Below are 19,473 nucleotides of genomic sequence, written 5' to 3'. Positions count from 1 at the left end.
CTCCAAAAGGGACATTCTTATACAAAGGATGGTCTCCACTTTCCATATTGTACACAAAAGCTGGGCGCAGCCATGTTCTCTTCTGGGCTCACACTGTCCTGTGACTAGATGACGTAATCGTTGCCGTCAAGTGATAATCCAAAAAAACTAAAACAACCCCCTTCCGGCCCTTCAAAATAATAGCGGCGGCCTATGGAGGAAACGGCGTGGCACCGAGGCACCAAGCAAACCTTCAGATTAGGGGTGGGCGATATGGCGATAATTATCGTCTCGGCGATACAGCTTTGCCACGATAGGCCATTTCAGAATATCGTTTCTCTCGTGATACAAACAGTCATTTAGAAAAGGCTCTGGATACAGCGAGTGCACGTTCCATGAGTCGCAGCTCTATTGCTTAATTTATACTTCTATAGTACTGTGGTGTAATTCGCCGAAAAGAACAGATCTACAAGCTATAACGTGTCGCGGCTCAACGTGTCATATAGTTTGAGGATCTGTCCCCTGCTTTCACGGCCCCTCCCCCGTGCAGCACGCAGACAGGCTACAGAGTGTCTACAGCACTGACTGAGTTGTGATTGTGTGCAGGAGCACGGCACAGTGGTCCACGATTTAGTTTCACTTTCACGGGACTTTAGTAAAGCAGTGATGCAGCTTGGCCTGCATTCTTTGAAGCATATTTTTTATAATGGATGCATTAAACTAACAGGACGCAAACTACTTATCCGTCCTGCTATCGCTATCAGCCATCTCACTGCTTGCAAAGCTGAACTGTGCTGGAGTCTCATCCATAGCTGTGTGTTCTGGCAGTATTGATGAGATGATTTAGATCACCTTGTAAATCCATGCATCTGTTTTTATTAACTATAAACAAGTAGCTATTTGCTGCTATTTGTAAAGTGCTTATGTTTTCACCATTGATGCATGCGTGTGTCGTCGCGAATCGCGGTGAAATCGTCGCGTCTATTTTGCGTCTATTTTATCTATTACATAATTGGCTTAGTCATAAAAACCATGCCATTATTGTTAGTAGAAAAGCGAAAAGCTAGGATGATAATGAGTGAGTAATTCTCTAAAAATAAAGCTTGTATCATAACAAACCTCCTGACTTTGGTTGGTCATAAGGTAATTTGTTTTCCCTCAAGTTTCAATGGTAAGGCATGGGTTGTTGTCAACCTGTGGGTCGAGACCCCCAGAGAGGTCCCGCCAAATTGTTTTGAATATAGCCTATCTACAAGCTCACAACACTCAAAAAACATTTCAAAGGAACCCATAAAACATTTCTGGGACCCATTTGAATGACCTGAACCATCATCACACCAACTAGTAAATATTTTGAGGTAAAAGATGATAATTGTTTAATCAAACATCTGAATGTTATCATTAAAAAAAAACGATCTTTCTATCTGCAGCATAAAAATGAATAGATTATCTATAGAATATCTGTGTGGGTCTAATAAACCAACCATAAGGTAATTTGTTTTCCCTCAAGTTTCAATGGTAAGGCATGGGTTGTTGTCAACCTGTGGGTCGAGACCCCCAGAGAGGTCCCGCCAAATTGTTTTGAATATAGCCGATCTACAAGCTCACAACACTCTGATAACATTTTAAGGGAACCCATAAAACATTTCTGGGACCCATTTGAATGACCTGAACCATCATCACACCAACTAGTAAATATTTTGAGGTAAAAAATGATAATTGTTTAATCAAAAATCTGAATGTTATCATTAAAAAAATCATAGATTAGTCTATCTATCTTTCTATCTGCAGCATACAAATGAATAGATTATCTATAGAATATATGTGAGGGTCTAATAATCATAATAAACCTAAAAACCCGCATAAAACAGTATCGTGATAATATCGTGTATCGTGATACTGCATGAAGCATATCGTGATAATGCTTTTATCCAGTATCGCCCACCCCTACTTCAGATTAAGAGGCAGTAGTTGTGTTAATTTACAAGTGTGAGACTCGAGTTGCGGTTGGTTGTTTAAAGGTATATTCAGTGATTGTATTTCATTCAAATAAAAATATAATTGGTACATTTTCCATTCATTCTCGTCAGTAGAATGTGTGCTGACCATATAAGGACTTCCACCATGGCCCGTGTTATGAGCATAGCTAGATTTAGGTTTTCAGAGGTGGCCAGCCAGTCCTCAACCAATCAGGGTAGAGTATGGCCGTAGTTATGTTATGATGTTTAGTTATGATGGTCAAAATAAAAGTTTTGAGAACCACAGTCGCTCTGAATTAAGAACGTCTGCTAAATGTCTAGATTGTAAACTACTGAACTCATAAAATGTCACAGTCTCGTAGTAAATCAGTATCATACATATCCTGAAGCTGGAGACGTAGGCCTACCGATATTCAGTGATTGGGTCTAATGATCAAAACGAGAACATTATAATGGTGTAAAAAATCTATAAAAAACTAAACATTTCCACGCTGTAAGGCCAGTAAGGGACAAGATGACCCCCGGCCACTTTCATTATTACTGAATACACCTTTAAGTTGGACAAAATGTGGACGAAATATTTTCCCAAATATGGATATGACTGACGTCTGACATCATAGATGTCTTATGTTAATATAGACCACATGGGACTCACACAATATGTCCATATATGGGCATTCCAGGCTATGGACTTAATATTGATGTGATCAGGGATCTCCATATACAGTATGGGCATACAAGGGACAAGGAGGGACTGTGATGTCACAATGAGATGTCATAGGTCAGCTACAGACATCGAGGTGTTACCCGGCATCTGACAGGCAAGATGTGACGGTTTTCATTCTATGGTCGCAATTATTGATCATAAATGGTCACAATTATTGATCAATAAAAAATAATTTCTGTTCCTAGACAGTTGACCCAATCGAGTATTATATTCAAATATATATATTTCATAATCAATTAAACTGATTAGTTTGATTAACTGTCGCTTCCCATGTACGAAATGGGCCATTTAAAGCTTTTACCTCACCTTACCTGCTCCAGTGCTGGGACATGGAGGAGAGAGAGCTGCGCGGCTCTAATTTGGCCGTTTAATCAAGTCATTTAACGCGTTGTTAGGCCCGTTAAAAGGAGGCCGTTCCACAATACCTTGTGTTAATGTAGCGAGTAAAGACAGAGGGACCAAGGGTTAGCGAGAAATTAGCCGTTGACAGTTAGAATGATTACACACATCCAAATTACATCTCTCTCTCTCTCTCTCTCTCTCTCTCTCTCTCTCGCTCGTAATCATCCCTTGTTCCGTGGGGGCGTGACCCCTCCCCTCCCTGTGACTTATTTCACCTGTGGAGTGATTGACCCCGTTTTCGGACTTCCCAATGCTCTCTCTCTCTCTCTCTCTCTCTCTCTCTCTCTCTCTCTCTCTCTACCCTTGGCCTCCTCTCCCCCTCTTTTCACCTCCACTGACTCCCCCTCTCACTCTCCCCCTTTTCTGCAATGTAAGAGCTCATAATTAGACCAGAGAGAGTTGTTTCAAACGAGCGCTGCTTGGCTAATTGTGTCACTTAGTTATGTTTTTTTTTTTTATATATATATGAAAAGGGGGGCTGTTTAGTGAAATAGAAAACATCTGTTCCGCTCATTCACCTCATTTGTTCCCGCTGTCGCCCGGTCTGCATGCATGCATGCAGTCTCTCTCTCTCTCTCTCTCTCTCTCTCTCTCTCTCTCTCTCTCTCTCTCTCTCTCTCTCTCTCTCTCTCTCTCTCTCTCTACACTCCCACCTTTGCTTTTCATCCGGAGGTGGGGGGGGGGGGATTGCGTACAGGGGAACGGCGCTGATACCAGTGTTAATTCTGTCGACTGAAACCAGGAACGTGCTGGCCATTGGAAAAAGCGGGACAACTCCCGAACGGCCGGTTCATTCCTGGCCTTTAGGAAAAAAAATCAAATAAAATGTCGGCCATCGTTCCATTTTGGGGTCTGGGCGGCCAGCAAAGTAAATCGTCACTGTCGTGCAGAAACCTCGTATCTCCAAGTATACATTTTTCCGCAAAGCAAAGCCCTGCTTCATCACAAGGCCGTTGCACAAAAGTAGTGAAAACAGCCGATCTACAAGCACACAACGCCTCGCGGTGCGAGTGGTTGTGTGCTTGTAGATCTGCTGTTTTCACTAGTTTAAATCATTTTTTAAATGATAAATACAAAACAAACGGATTTGGACATACAAGGTTTCCACCCGACAACGACAAGATCATGTACAGTAATTGGCCCACTGGCTTGTCACTTGTCATGATCTGAAATGGCAAATCTTTGAGCAGCAGCAGTGCTATAGAGAGAGATCTCTCTCTATAGCGCGCAATGAGGGCCTCTCCAACTTTTTTCCCGGGCTGAATCAGGGGCCCAGCATGTCCCTGACTGAATCTATCTAGGTCGTCCTCAGACGAGCCCTCCATCTTTGTTTCCAGTCATCTCGGTTCTCCATACATCTGGCCAGCTCATTGGTGTTCTGTGTCCCTACGTCTTCCTTGAGTACGTCCACGTATGTTTTTGTGGGACGTCCTCGCGACCGGTTCCCATGTGTTGGCTCCCACAGTACCAATTTGCTGGCTGGAAGCTCCTGGTGTCTTTGGCAGTGTCCTGCTAGTCTCATTCTTCTGGTGGCAATTTTCTCGCTTACCCTTGGTATACCCTCATACAGGTTCTCGTTGGTAACATGTGCACTCCTGTTGATGTTGAGTACTGCACGCAACATTCTAGTGTAGCACCCATTTAGAGACTTCTGCAGGGTTGGCTTCAGGGTCCAGCATTCACTGCCATATAGGAGAACAGACTACACTGTTGCGAAGAAGAAGCTGAGTTTGATTTGGCGGGGGAGGTTGGAGTTCCATACACTGTTCATGCCGTTCAGGGCCCTCCAAGCGAGTGCCTTCCTTACTTTAAGGTCTTTCTCAGTTGAGTCGACCCATGCGCCCAGGTACTTGAAGTCCTTGACTTCCTTCAACACAGCTCCTTCTGTTGTTGTCAGAGGTGAGTGATCAGGTAGGTTATAGGTGATAACCTCAGTTTTCTTAGCATTTAGCCTGAGACCAACTTTGGCACACTCTATCTCCACCCTGTTCAGGAGTTCTTGTGCTTGTTCCATGCTGTCGGAGAGCAGGCTGATGTCGTCCGCATAGTCCAGGTCTGTCAGAACTACTGCGGGATGCCGCCTTGACCTCCTTGGTGTTAGTGTGAAGCCAAGCTCTTGTTCTCGTCCACCTATGGCTTTCCTGAGCGCATAATCTAGAACTATGATGAAGAGGTAGGGGGCTAGGGTGTCTCCTTGCATTACACCAGCTCGGATGTCAAACACCTCACTGCTGCCATCCGGGGTCACCACTCTGGCCCTTGTTCTTGCGTACATGGTCTCGATAGCCCGGAGAATGTTGGGAGGGACATTGTAGGCCTCAAGGATCTTCACCATCTTGCTTCTGTGGATAGAATCAAAAGCCTTTTTGAAGTCAATGAAGCACAGTACAGCTGCTAGGTTGTCCTTTTTCACCTCCTCTATTAATCTCCTTAATGCCAGGATCTGTGCTACGGTTGTTCTCTCCTCTCGAAAACCATTTTGGTTCTCTCTCAGGTGAGGGTCGATGGCATGCCGTATCCTGTTCAGTATCATTCGGTTGAAGACCTTAGCAGTGATACATGTCAGGCTGATGCCTCTGTAGTTGTCTGGCTTTGAGAGATCCCCAGCTTTAGGCACCGGGATGATGTTAGACAGAGACCATATTTCAGGTTGCTTGTTGTGCTGTAGAGCATTGTTGCAAAAGTCTAGGATGAGGTTGTCTAGGTCGCAGTTCTTCAAGACCTCTGGAGGTATGCCATCCGGCCCAGCGCTTTTTCCCTCTCTTAGGGTGGATTTTGCCCTGGCGAGCTCGCTGATTGAGAAGGGTCCATCGTTGATGTTCAGGCCCTGGAGGACTGTTGGTATATTTTCCTCCTCTCCCTCTTCCACTGATGTTCCCAGGAGCCTTTGGAAGTGGTCGAACCATGTTGCCACTCTCTCCTCTGGGCTGTGTCCCTCAACCTGGCCCTCCTTGGCCCTCTTCCGCCCTGTCATCTCATTTATTACCTTCCAGGCCTCCCCGTATTGCCTTTCCCCCTGCGCTGCCTGCACTCTTCGCACACTTTCCATCACTTCCTCCCCTTTGATGGTGTCGTAGGTGCTGAAGAGAGACTGTTTGGCTTCGTTCAGTGTCTCGCGACCCTCCTCTGTTGGTTCACGCTCAAAGTTGAGTCGTGCTTCCTCCATCCTGCCTCGTGCTGCTACAACCTTCGGATGTCTGGACCGTGGTGGTGCTCTTACTCTGTTCAACACTGGTACACACAGTCTGGTCGCCTCCTCATTCGCTGTGATGAATCTCCCATATTCACGGCTGGGCTCCTCTCCCCTATCAAGCTGCCGGAAGCGCTTCCTGACTTCCTCCGTGTACCTGGTTTGAAGGCCCGGATTGGTCGTGAATGCCTTCCAGTCATGCCGAATCTTGGGGCTTGGCTTGGGTACCCTGAGGCTCAGTCGCACCCTCATGGAGACCACACGGTGATCAGAGCCTACAGAGCTGAACGTGCTGTATGGCTTAGCGTTCAGGATGGAATTCCTCCACTTTTGCCTCACTAGGATATAGTCCAACTGGTATAGCCTAGGTTGCTCCCCAGGCCGTGAGGCTCGGTCTCTGAAAGTCCATCTCTTCCCTGTTCTCTTTCGGAACATGGTGTTCGCTGCCAGGAGCTGGTGTTCCATGAGAAGGGCTTTGAGGTATGTGCCGTTGCGGTTGGTAGACTCATGGTATGGGAATGGTGCATCCTCCTGTCCAATCCTGGCGTTGAAGTCGCCAAGGATTGCCAGGAAGTTGTGCGCTGGGACACCACGGACTGCTTCTGTGAGGTCCTCATAGAACTCCTCAACCTTCTCAGGTAGTGCCGTGTTAGTGGGCGAGTACACCACTATGACTGTTGTTACTGGGTTACCTGCAAACTCAGCTATGAGGATCCTTTCAGTGTGCTTGTGTACCCGTCGGAGACCCGTCAGTCCCTGACTGAAACTGTGACCAAAAATGTTTGCCGACTACCTTCTTTTCCACTGATGAAAACTACATTAAAACTAAGCTATGGTGACTAAATCTAAGACTAAATGTGTTGACATTTTCGTCAGCTAATAGAAACTATAGACTAAAATGTTGGGGGACTAGTGGAGAAGAGATCCAGTAGAACTAGAAGACACATATTTTATATTTGGTTGCGCTCGGGTGTTGCGCCCCACCTGAAAAATAGCCGATCTAGAAGCTCACACAACGCGGCATTGTGAGCTTGTAGATCCGCCATTTTCAGCATGCAACCAAGTGTAAGATCTGCCATCACGACGCCATCATGGAGGCTCGCCAAAATGCATTCGTGTCGGCAGAATCAACTGTAGATTTAGTCGACGAAAATCTTACGATATTTAGTCAACTAAAACTAGACAAAAGCGTTCTTTTTTTTTAGATAACTAAAAGATGACAAAAACTCAATGAAATTGTATTCAAAAGACTATGACTAAACTAAATCAAAATCCGCTGTTAAAATTATCATTGGCTCATGCACCAGCTTTGTCTTTGTGGGAGAGGCGAAAAGAGAGCCATGTTTAAATCGCTTTTGTTGGTTGAGACGCAGAGAGAGGCTATAATCATTCCCACTGACCTCAGCATCTCGGGCTGTGTTTTGTGTGTGTGTGTGTGTGTGTGTGTGTGTGTGTGTGTGTGTGTGTGTGTGTGTGTGTGTGTGTGTGTGTGTGTGTGTGTGTGTGTGTGTGTGTGTGTGTGTGTGTGCGCGCGCGCGTGTGCGTGCGTGTGCATGCGTGTACGAGTGTGTGTTGTACTTGTGAAGGCCAATTGTCCTCACGAGTGTGAGTGTGTGTGCGTGCGTGTCATAGTATTGTATTAGCTGAGGTGTTACTGCAGTAATTGGAAGTTGGCCCTGAACTATAGGGCACCTGCCACCACAGTGAATAATGCGCTGCTACTCTGTGGTGGAAAGTAACTAAGTGCATTTGCTTAAGTACTGTACTTAAGTTAAGGTTTTGAGGTATTTGTACTTTGAGTTTGTCCAAATTCCAATACTTTTACTTTCTACCCCACTTTTACTTACTACTCCACTATACATCTCGGATCCAAATATGGTATTTTTTACTCCACTACATTTATTTGAAAACTTTAGTTACTACAGTCGTTACTTTGCAGATATAAATTATAATATTATAAAACATACATGAACCACTTTAGCCCTGTCTCATACCTTGGCTATTTGAAAATAGCCCATTTACAAGCTCACAACGAGTCGCATCGCGACACGTTGTGAGCTTGTAGATCTGTTTTTCTTTTTCAAACATTTTGTACTTTTAGTTTTGGTACTTTAAGTACATTTTGATACCAATACTTTCATACTTTTACTCAAGTACATTTTGAATTCTGTACTTTTACTTGTAAGGTTGCCCTCACACCAAAATACCTATGAGAGTGGAATCTGCGTTCTGCCAATGCATTCCAATGAGAATGGAGCGGTTTCATGACAGTAGAGGATTTCTGCAAAAACCGCTCCACTCTCATTGAAATGCATTGGCAGAACGCGGATTCCACTCTCATAGGTATTTTGGTGTGAGGGCACCCTAACAGAGTATTTCTATATTGCAGTATTGCTACTTTTATTTGAATAAAATAGGCCTATGTGAGTACCTTTCCCACCACTGCTTATGAGGGCCAGATGTCCCCACAAACCTATAATGGAACTTGAGAAATCGACCTTGAGGTCCATTTCCCCACAAAGAGAAACGTTTTTGTGGTTAACAAAGACTTTTAGATTTGAATTACCTTTAGGAAAATATTCAGCTTGGGGTCAGGGTTAGGCATTTATAGTTTTGTCTTGGTGGTTAGGGTAAGGTGATTAAAAAAACCAGGGGTGACACATCAAATTCTGGGCCCTGGGTACACAGGATTCACAGCGGGCCCCCCATGAATGTTCTTCATTTAGACTGATTATTACGGATTAGTTTGTGCTTTAACTATTGAAAAATAGCAGATATACAAGGCGCTGTGAGCTTGAATATCTGCTTGTAGCTTGTAGATCTGCTATTTTTGACAAATCGTGAAAATGTGTGCAAGTCTTTGAATATTTCAAATCCTTCTAAGGTTTTTTTTTTTTTTTTACCCCCCCCAGAAGCAAAATCTGGGTTACAAAATGGTCACTTAAAAAAATACATAGGGCTATATTCAAAGATTTGCACACTTTTTCACGACTTTACCAAAATAGCAGATCTACAAGCTCGCAGCGCGGCACTCGGTGCCGCGCTGTGAGCTTGTATATCTGCTATTTTCCAATAGTACAAAATAATTTAAAGGCCCCTTCCTCCACCTTGGGCCCTGGTAACTCAGTCCCACTTTCCCCACCCTTGTGACGCCCCTGACGACAACCAAGATAGAAATTAATTGTCGTCCTAGAACATTGCAAAAATAGTCGTAAAGTAATTGAGTTGAATAACAATGTGCATGTGTATGCGTGAGGGTGGGTTTGTAAAGGGTTATACACAGCGCAACGTAATTGTTGGACCAAGGCCATATCAAACCATCTACCCTCTTCTGTGAAGATGAGCACGTTTGCCCGTCAAGGCTGCTATTTTCAAACGGCGCAATAATAACCCTGCAACCTTCACACACTTTATGAAATACAATTATGTTAACACTAAACAGGTGAGATTGTATTAGTTGTAATTAACTACTTTCAACCTGGCACCCCTATTTTGTAGCCTGGGCGTTAGCCTGTTCGCTCCGTTACGCGATTTGTTTGTCTCTACGCAGCATCACAGTCTGGAAAGCCTTGTATCTCCAAGGGGAGGTGGGACATAGAAGCGGGATTCACACATCCGTGACTTCCGATTGGTCTTTGGTGATGTCTGTCAAACACACCAGTGTGCTGTTAACTAAATAAAGTGTGGAAAAATAGCGAAAATAGCAAATCTCAAAGCAATCTCAAAATGTGCCGAGATGTGACGCACAGTGAGGTGGCTGAACGGCTTTGAAAGGTGAATCCCAGACCCCTACCACCTCATCCGCACTGCACGTGAGCGAGCGATGCGACGCGATATACTGTCCGTCGACCATTGCGTTGCGACGTAGCCCTGAACCAATCAAATAAATAAATAGTAATATAAAGTGTTTGGGGGCGGGACATGGCCATTTACCTCAGATGAGAAACCTCGCTCAAATAGGGGCTCCGCAAGCGAAAACCGGAGGGGTGGATGACGACGCGGTGCGACGCGTTGTCGCTCGCAGTAGGTCAGGATGTCCTCATTGAAACAAATGGATTTTAATGAGATTTCATCGCCCGCGTCGCTCGCATCGCATCACGGGCAGTGCGGATGAGCTGTAACAGGTTAATATCTCTGTACTTCTCGTGGTGATAGTGATCAAACAAATGTGCCAGTCAAATCAGTTAACGCTTAATGCTAAAACTGGGTGGAAACAATTGAGTAAAAAAAAGAAGATAAAAACCATTTAGATCAACAAGTAGGACACCAACTGGTTGACAGTTAGTACTACCTGAATCTCATAAGCACAATATCTCCCTTGGCCAAGCGGAGGTTCCCTCTTGTATGAGCGGGATATGTTTGATCGGCCATGCATGAGACCTGGGTTTGAATCCCGGGTAGGATATCGTCACTGTCAGGCAGAAACCTTGTTTCTCCAAGATTTAAATTTGTATTTTTTTCCCCCGCAAATCAAAGCCCTGCTTCATCATACAAGGCTGTTGCACAAAAGTAGTGAAAACAGCAGATCTACAAGCACACAACGCCTCGCGGCGTGAGGCGTTGTGTGCTTGTAGATCGGGTGTGTTCACTAGTTTAAATCATTTTAAAAATGGTAAATACAAAACAAACGGTTTTGGACATACAAGGTTTCCACCGGACAGCGACAATATCAAATCACGCTGACTTCAGTCCAGAGTAGACTGCTGTATAGGCTACCCCTGAGTTTGAAAAAGCAGGTCATTATTATTATTATTATCGCTGGATGCATTGATGGCATATACAACACTGGGACAAATCCTGTTCAAATAAGCTGCTCAAATACCAAGCTGTCATAACTGTAATGTCATAGCTTGGGTATCAACATTTCTTCAGTTCTTGTACAAATACATTTAAAAATGCATCAAACGATGTTTACTTTACAAAGTGTTTTCGTGAACTGCTGACTCCTGGCTGTAATGCAGTTTCTTTCTAAATCGCTTGGATACATTTCCTGCAGAAACTCTAACCTCATTCCCCAAACAGCAAAATCATTTCTCATAACACTACACCGCCCATGCAAAAAGAAAGTGTAACCATCAAAATGATAACCACATGCGTCAAAAGACACTCAATCAGCAGCTGCTCGTCATTGTGTAATTAACCCTAATACTCAAGATGTAAATTATTTTCATTAAAGAAACTTGACAGATTGTGTACATATGTGACATTTCCTGGGCACACACATTAATACTTATCTCTTTCATCTATAGCAGTGGCGCTCAAGCTTTTCAGGCCGTGACCCCCCAAAATAATCATATTTGAACTGGGGACCCCCCCAACCCTGACAAGCACTTGGAATGTGTTAGGATTTGAGGCCTTACATTTAGTTTGACTCTGTATATATTGTGATAATAGGAAATCTACAAGCTCACAATAACCACATGCGTCAAAAGACACTAAATCCGTACCTTCTGATCCTTGTGTAAACCCTAATACTCAAAATGTTAATTATTTTCATTAAAAGACTTGACAGATTGTGTACATATAGTGACATTACCTGGGCACACACATTATTACATATCTCTTTCATTTATACAGTAGCATGGTTGATTTACCTCTGCTGCATAATCTTCAATTAGACCCTCCAGAAAAAAATGTATAATGCGATTGCATAATGTAACGCATAATCAGCCAAATGGTGCAGATTTTTCAAAGAGTGTACATAACTGCATATTTCTCCGCAAACTTCCCACATATTTAACAAAAAAAAACATGCGTATTTCATAGCAAAATCAAGGATTTTAGCCCGCATAATCAAGGATTTTAGCCTGCATAATCAAGGATTTTAGCCCGCATAATCAAGGATTTTAGCATGCTTAATCAAGGACTTTTGCCAGCATTTTTCCAGAGGGTCTATTCAATCGCCCACTTGGGAACATTCTCTCCTCGATGACTCCCCTGGTTCGAGCTTGTAGTTTGGCTATTTCCGTTGTATGCTCACCCCCAGAATAGCAATGCCGGAGATGAACTCCGGTAAGAGAATTTGTAGCAATGCCTGAGGTGACATTAGTGCTCTGCAATGACCCAGCAGAAATACTACCATAACTGATAAGAGGGAGGAGGGGAGGATGAAAGGAGGGATGAATGGATGGATGAACAGACAGAGGGACAGAGGCAGGTGTGAGCGAAGGAGGCCGTGTGTGACGGAGGGTGGGCGGCAGGGGCGTCAATTGGGTATGGCAGGGGTATGCAGCTGCCATACCCTGGGTCCAGGGGGGGAAATAAAAGTTACTTTTAACTATAAATCCATGAATGTCTATCTGTGCTGGTTATTATTTTGTTAAATTACAGTAAAATAACTACAAATGCAAAATTTAACATAATGGTCACTTTAACAAGGTATTAAATTATATTCTCCACACTTGTATTCTCCCATCTTGACAAAATGGTATATTCCCAGGTTCCGGCAGGTCAGCGGCACAGGTGCAATTCATTATTGTTAATTGTGGCAGGTTTACTAACATGTCAAGTTATCTGCACTTGAACAACCGTTCCAGGCTGCCATATCCAGCCCAAGAAACCGTAGAAACCTGGGTAAAAAACTGAACATACTAGTTTTTTTTTCAGTCATTGTGAAAATAGCCGATCTACATTCTATAATAATAATAAATAATAGTTACCTACTCCTCCCGCAAGGGAAATTCAGATATCGCAGCCCAACCCAGCTGCTTTTTTCAGCTTAGCCCAGCTGAACCCAGTGCTGCCCACAAGGAGCGCGAGGGGGAGGGGAGCAGTGATAGCTGGAGCAGGGAATCGTACCTGTGATCTCTGGGGCCTCCGGAGTCCTAGGTATGGACACTAACCACTCAGCCATCACTGCTCTTGTGAGCATGTAGATCTGCTATTTTCACAATAGAACCGTGTTATACAAAATGTAATGCCTCTTTTCCATGAGGACTCCCATCTTTGCCATACCCTAGCTTTTGCTGAACTGACGCCACTGGTGGGGCGGAGGGAGGGAAGCGGTCGAATGAGTAAACGAGTGTGCAAGCGAAAGTGAAAGGGAGGTCAAGAGGAATCGGAGAGGACAGAGAGGAGATGAAATGAACCCACTGGAGAAGAAAGATGGAGAGAGAGAGAGACAGACAGACAGACAGACAGACAGACAGACAGACAGACAGACAGACAGACAGACAGACAGACAGACAGAGATGATAGAAAAGAAGAATGAGTGAGTGCGATGTGAGTGAGTGAGTCGTACACAGAAATGAAAAGGGGTGTCGGTGGATAAAATGAAAGAGAGAGAGAGTGAGTGACTGATTTAATACATGAAGGGATATTTTCACTTTAAAAAAAAACGTTTTTGTCGTTTTATGGTCTAATCAGGCTTTTATGAACACCCTGAACAGTTTTTATTTTGCTTGATTCAATATTTAGATATTTGATGTAAATGTTACCAGGCCCTCCTCCCTCCAGGGCCGCTCCCCACACACACCCATTGTAACTTCAAACTCCATTTTAACCATAATACATTCATCAAAAACACAAATTATTTTGTTTCTTGTGACTCATAATACCCTCCTAATACATGAGCAGGCGTGTTTTTTTTTTTTTTTTTTTTTTATAATGTTTTCGTGTATTTTTTATAATTCTTTGGGAAAATGGAAAAAATTAAATATGCCTGCTCACGTTTTTAGGAGGGTATTAAGAGTCACCAGAAAAAAAATAATGGGTGTTTTTAATGAATCTATCATGGTTAAAATGGAGTTTGAAGTGTTGGTTGGTTCTGGGTTGTATTTGACTTTGTCTTCTGTGTGTGTCTGTGCAGGCACTCCTACAGAGCATGTGCACTGCACCCAGTGTATTTGGGACTCATACAGCGACACAATGTCATAAAGCAGAATAGAAGAGATTATACAAGTGTGGACTATTAAATCTATTACTACTGTGTGTGTGTGTGTGTGTGTGTGTGTGTGTGTGTGTGTGTGTGTGTGTGTGTGTGTGTGTGTGTGTGTGTGTGCGCGCTGCGCGTGCGCGCATGCGCGTGCGTATGATTGTGTCTGTTAATGAGTGAAAGACTTCAGTAATGAAACCATTATAGACCATGGTGTCACTCCTTGTAAACCACGCACGCCCGCACGCCGCCCCGCACACACGCACACACGCACGCAGTGCCTCTCTTGCACAACAGCTACACACTGAAACCACCCATAACATTGGCAAAGAATCATCCATTATGAAATATAAGGACCCCGTATAAAAGAGAAAAGATGAAATAGAGGCCATAGTGAAAACCATACGAGACTGTGACCTTGTCAAGGTCACATTCCCCAACCCTGCAATAAAGCAGCTTTAGTAGGAGTGTATGAACTGTGAATACTGTAGCAGAGAGACAGAGAGAGAGAGAGAGAGAGAGAGAGAGAGAGAGAGAAGGTGTGAGAATGGGCGTTATAACAGTGAGGACATCGTTAACTGGAGGCAGTAAAAAGTATGGCCCTTTGTCTGAGCTTCAGCTTCTAGGAGATCCTGGGTTTAACAGGGAGGGATGGACATAATGAGGGAGAGAGAGAGAGAGAGAGAGAGAGAGAGAGAGAGGAGAGAGAGAGAGAGAGAGAGAGAGAAAGAGAGAGATACCCAGATAAAGGGAGGGAGACTGGGAACATGGGAGGACACATGGAAGACAGACAGTGGTGTAAAGTAACTAAGTGCATTTACTGTACTGTACTTAAAGGAGTAGTTCACCACTTTTCAACCTGTCTTCATATAATAGGTCCTCACTAATGTTCATGATAAAATATCACAATTTTTTTCAACTCAGTCCAAGTCTCCGAGGAGAGCTGTGGGAAGTTCAGAATCCATTGTCTTGTGACATCATCATTTTCCAAAAAAAAAGAATTAATCAATATTTTTGAAAAAAATATTTAGATTTTTATTATTGCGAGAACAATGGCTTCCACTTTAAAATTGCAACTTTTTAGGAATAGAAAGCCTGCAGTTTCTATAAACTGGATTGGCAATCGATGATGTCACAAGACGATGGGTTTCTGACCTGCCCACAGCCCTCACCTGAAAAAAAAAAGCTATTTTTGAATGAGGTTTTGAATGAGGACCAATTATATGAACATAGGTTGAAAAGTGGTGGAGTGCCCCTTTAAGTCAGGGGCGATCTCTTTAGGACCCGTATTGACCATCTGTTTGCCTGTGTCCATTTATGCTCATATATGGAGATATCTGTATCAGTCTGTCTGCATCCATTTTATGCCGATATATGGATATCTCTGTATCTGTTTGTCTGTGTCCCTTTATGCCCATCATGGAGATCTCTGTATCTGTCTGTGCCTCCGACTGTGTTGCAGACACAGTACCGGTTCCCCCTTTAATGCAAACCCCATTATACCTGTTTTCATAGTTTTATGCCCATATATGGAGATCACTGTATCTTTTTCTGTGTCCCTTTATGCCCATTATGGAGATCTCTGTATCTGTCTGTGCCTCTGACTGTGTTGCAGACACAGTGCCGGTTCCCCCTTTAATGCAAACCCCATTATATCTGTTGTCATAGGACCCGTTTTGACCATCTGTTTGCCTGTGTCCATTTATGCCCATTGACTCATGTGGTGTACCTTACAGACAGACAGACACGCACGCGGGCAGAGATTTGTCGCATTTATAGATAGATATTCTCCACACTTATATTCTCCCCATCTTGACAAAATGGTATATTCCCAGGTTCCGCAGGTCAGCTGCACAGGTGCAATGCATTATTGTTAATTGTGGCACGTTAACTAACATGCCAAGTTTAGCTGCACTTGAACAACCGTTCTAGGCTGCCATATCCAGCCCAAGAAACCGCAGAAACGAGGGAAAAACTAAAATGTACTTTATAAATAAATGTATCATGCTGTGTGTGTGTTTGCGACTTTTTTCTCATAACAACTCAAAGATATATTAACTCTTTTTCAGCCACGTGGAGCCACTTAATATTAAAACCGGATTAAACCGTATTTCATCTGTACTCGAATTAGCCGACCAGAATTTTCCGTACTAGGTCATTAAAACCGACATAAAAGATAATTATCACAAAAAAAAAAAAAAAAAAACGATCGTTAGCAGTCCCTCCGTCTCTTCTTCGGCTGATCTAAAAGGATCATTCTCTCAACCGTCTGAACTGGAAGTGCTTCTGGTAGCTTTTCGTTCTCTATAGCCCGTTCACTTTCATTGTAGGAGGCGGCGTTAGCATAGCATCTCTTGGTGATGTTTTCGACCAGATAGAAGTTGACATGGGGTCTTCATACGGACTGGATTACATTAGTTTACCTCTATGTGCACGGATCGTGCACGCGAAGCGCACAGGGGGGAAGACGACTCGGCCACAATCCCCACTATATGCCAATGGAGATTGAGATATTTATGGTGAGTTTAAACCGGGGGATCGACGGAAGAGAAAAAAAGAACGCTGCCATCCTAGAAGGACGGGGGTGCGTTGATGTTTATAATCATAATACAATAATAGAAATGTCCGGCTAGTCCACGACAAGCCATTCTGGCCAGGCTGGGAAAGTGTTAATGACATAGTTCAAAGTTGAAAATGGGTGGTTCTCCCCTTTAAATGCACTGTTTTAGAACAATGTATTTCACACTTGCTTTCACAATGTAAACAAGTATCATTTTGTGTTTTACAAGACACTAAATAGGGTTGTAACATTTTACAACCTTCGCAAAAGCAAAAGTGTGTGCAGTTTTTAATATAGGACAATTAAACCAAGGAGTTCAATGATGACTAGCAGCGTAAGAGACCTCTGAGACTGGAAATATGAGTCTCATTACAACGCAGAGTTCACCTTCAGCGTCCACGTCTGTCTCTCTCTCTCTCTCTCTCTCTCTCTCTCCTCTCTCTCTCTCTCTCCTCTCTCTCTCTCTCTCTCTCTCTCTCTCTCTCTCTCTCTCTCTCTCTCTCTCTCTCTCTCTCTCTCTCTCTCTCTCTCTCTCTCTCTCTCTCTCTCTCTCTCTCTCTCTCTCTCTCTCTACTTTGGCACAGATATGGTTTTGGACTGCAGGAAACAGACCTCCCCAAAGCCTCACTGTCATTAACAGTCCGTTGACCAACAGGCTAATTAATTTATTTACCCAGGAGCCGTAATCACACTCAAAACATATTTTCCGCCAAAGTCATTGTACCAATAAAGTATGTGTCAAGTGTTTGGAGTGCCAGTAGTGACCTTTTAGCACAGTAGTGTTTACCCCTCCAGATCCCCGTCCCTCTACTATGCAATTACTCACATAATGCATTTAGCACTGAGGCCGATTCTAAAAAAAACACCTTCTAAATTTAAAAGGTTTTCTGAAAACCATGCGAGGCGTTGTGTGCTTGTAGATCTGCTATTTTCACTATAGAGTAACAAAGTCATGGCATTACTCGCTCATCCCCCGGTTCACAGAAGTAATTTCTCTATGGAGAATAACATTGAGTCATCTTACAATCTCACATTGTGGTCCGGCGACAGTAACATTAGCTTTTTCTCAACATCAGCTGATTCTTCATATCCATATGAGTCAAACCGCTGAGATCATTTGTTTATGTTTGGAACACAGTTCTTATATGACGCAATATGAAAAAAGGTCTATGGGAATTCAAAATGGGGGGGGGGGACTTGTGTAAATTACATCAAACTTTGTTTCTCTATTTTAAATCATTTTGAAAATAATAACAAAAAAGGAAGGTTTTGGACATACTGTACAAGGTTTCCACACGACAACAACAATATACTACTGTACATACAGCAGTAGCAAGCATCCCAAAAGGGGTTCCTGTCTTGAAAGGTATAGTTACAAAATGGTGTTCCCGTCCCAAATGGGATAATGCACTGCGCGTCTGTACATCACCCTCGACCTTGACCGTATAGCAGCATTAACAGGCCTTCCACGGCGTACTGGGACAATATTTCAGCACACCTCCCAGGCTGTCTCACAGGTAGGTATATTCCCAGAAGGACAATGGCCTTGTTTAGCATATTTCCTCCATCGGCGTGACAGGATGCAGCAGGGAGGGGCTTGATGGATATAGAGAAGAGAGGAGAGTGTTGTGATAGGAGGGTATAGGCAGGTATGTGTACACATATGCACTGCACGCGCGCACACACACACACGCGCGGAAGCACGCACTTACTCATGCGCACACACACATTTATGTATGCAAGTAAGTACGTACCTGCAGTGTGTGTATGGTCGTCGTCAGGTGGAGACCTTGTATGTCCAAACCCGTTTTCATTATTATTATTAAAAAATAAAAGAAATAGAGAAAATAGCCGATCTACAAGGTCTTGTAGATCGGCTACTTTCACGACTTTTGTGCAACACTCTATATGATCAAGCAGGGCTTTACTTTCGAGAAAAAAAACATACACATTGGACTAGGAGATACAAGGTTTCTTCCTGACAATGACGGTATGTAGGTATGTATGTACAGTAAGTATGTAAGTAAGTATGTAAGTATGTAAGTAAGCACAGTAAGTAAGTAAGTAAGTAAGTGAGTAAGTATGTATGTATGTATGTATGTAAGTACATAAGTACGTAAGTACGTAAGTATGTATGTATGTATGTATGTATGTATGTATGTATGTATGTATGTATGTATGTATGTATGTATGTAAGTATGTATCTATGTATCTATCTATGTATGTATGTACAGTAGCTACATAGAAGCCAGTAGGTAGGTTGGTAGGCAGGTAAGCATACAGGATAACAGGTAGGTAGGAGATCATGCCAGGTGCATTACAGTATCTCTGTGTTGTCATTATAAAGCTATATGGATAGAAGGGAGGTGGCAGGGGGGGGCTTGCTATGATGCAACGCCGAGGGCTCTCTCTTATTCTTACGCAATGACAACATCACTCCATCCCCGTCTCATCTCCAGCAGGGTGCGAGACGAGGCGGAGCGGAGGACGGAGGGAAAGAGAGACAGGAGTGGAGTGTGATTGCGAGGGGAGAGTGCGGGGTGATAGGAGGTATAAATCTCTTGACAAGTAATTCACTATACGGGTGATTCACAGCTCTGATGGAACGTCTGGAAGGACAGTGTTTGTGGATGGGCAGGCGGGCTGGGGTGGGGAGGGATTTTGAAAATGAAAATGCCTCTATAGCAGGCATTATATTTGGCATACTGTATAGTCCAGGGGGTCTTCAACGTTTTCAGGCCAAGCAGGGACCTCCACAACCTT

This window comes from Nannobrachium achirus, assembly GCF_963921795.1.
Source record: "Nannobrachium achirus genome assembly, chromosome: 22".
NCBI lineage: Eukaryota > Metazoa > Chordata > Actinopteri > Myctophiformes > Myctophidae > Nannobrachium > Nannobrachium achirus.
The sequence above is the reverse complement of the archived record's forward strand: the minus strand, read 5'-3'. Positions refer to the sequence as shown.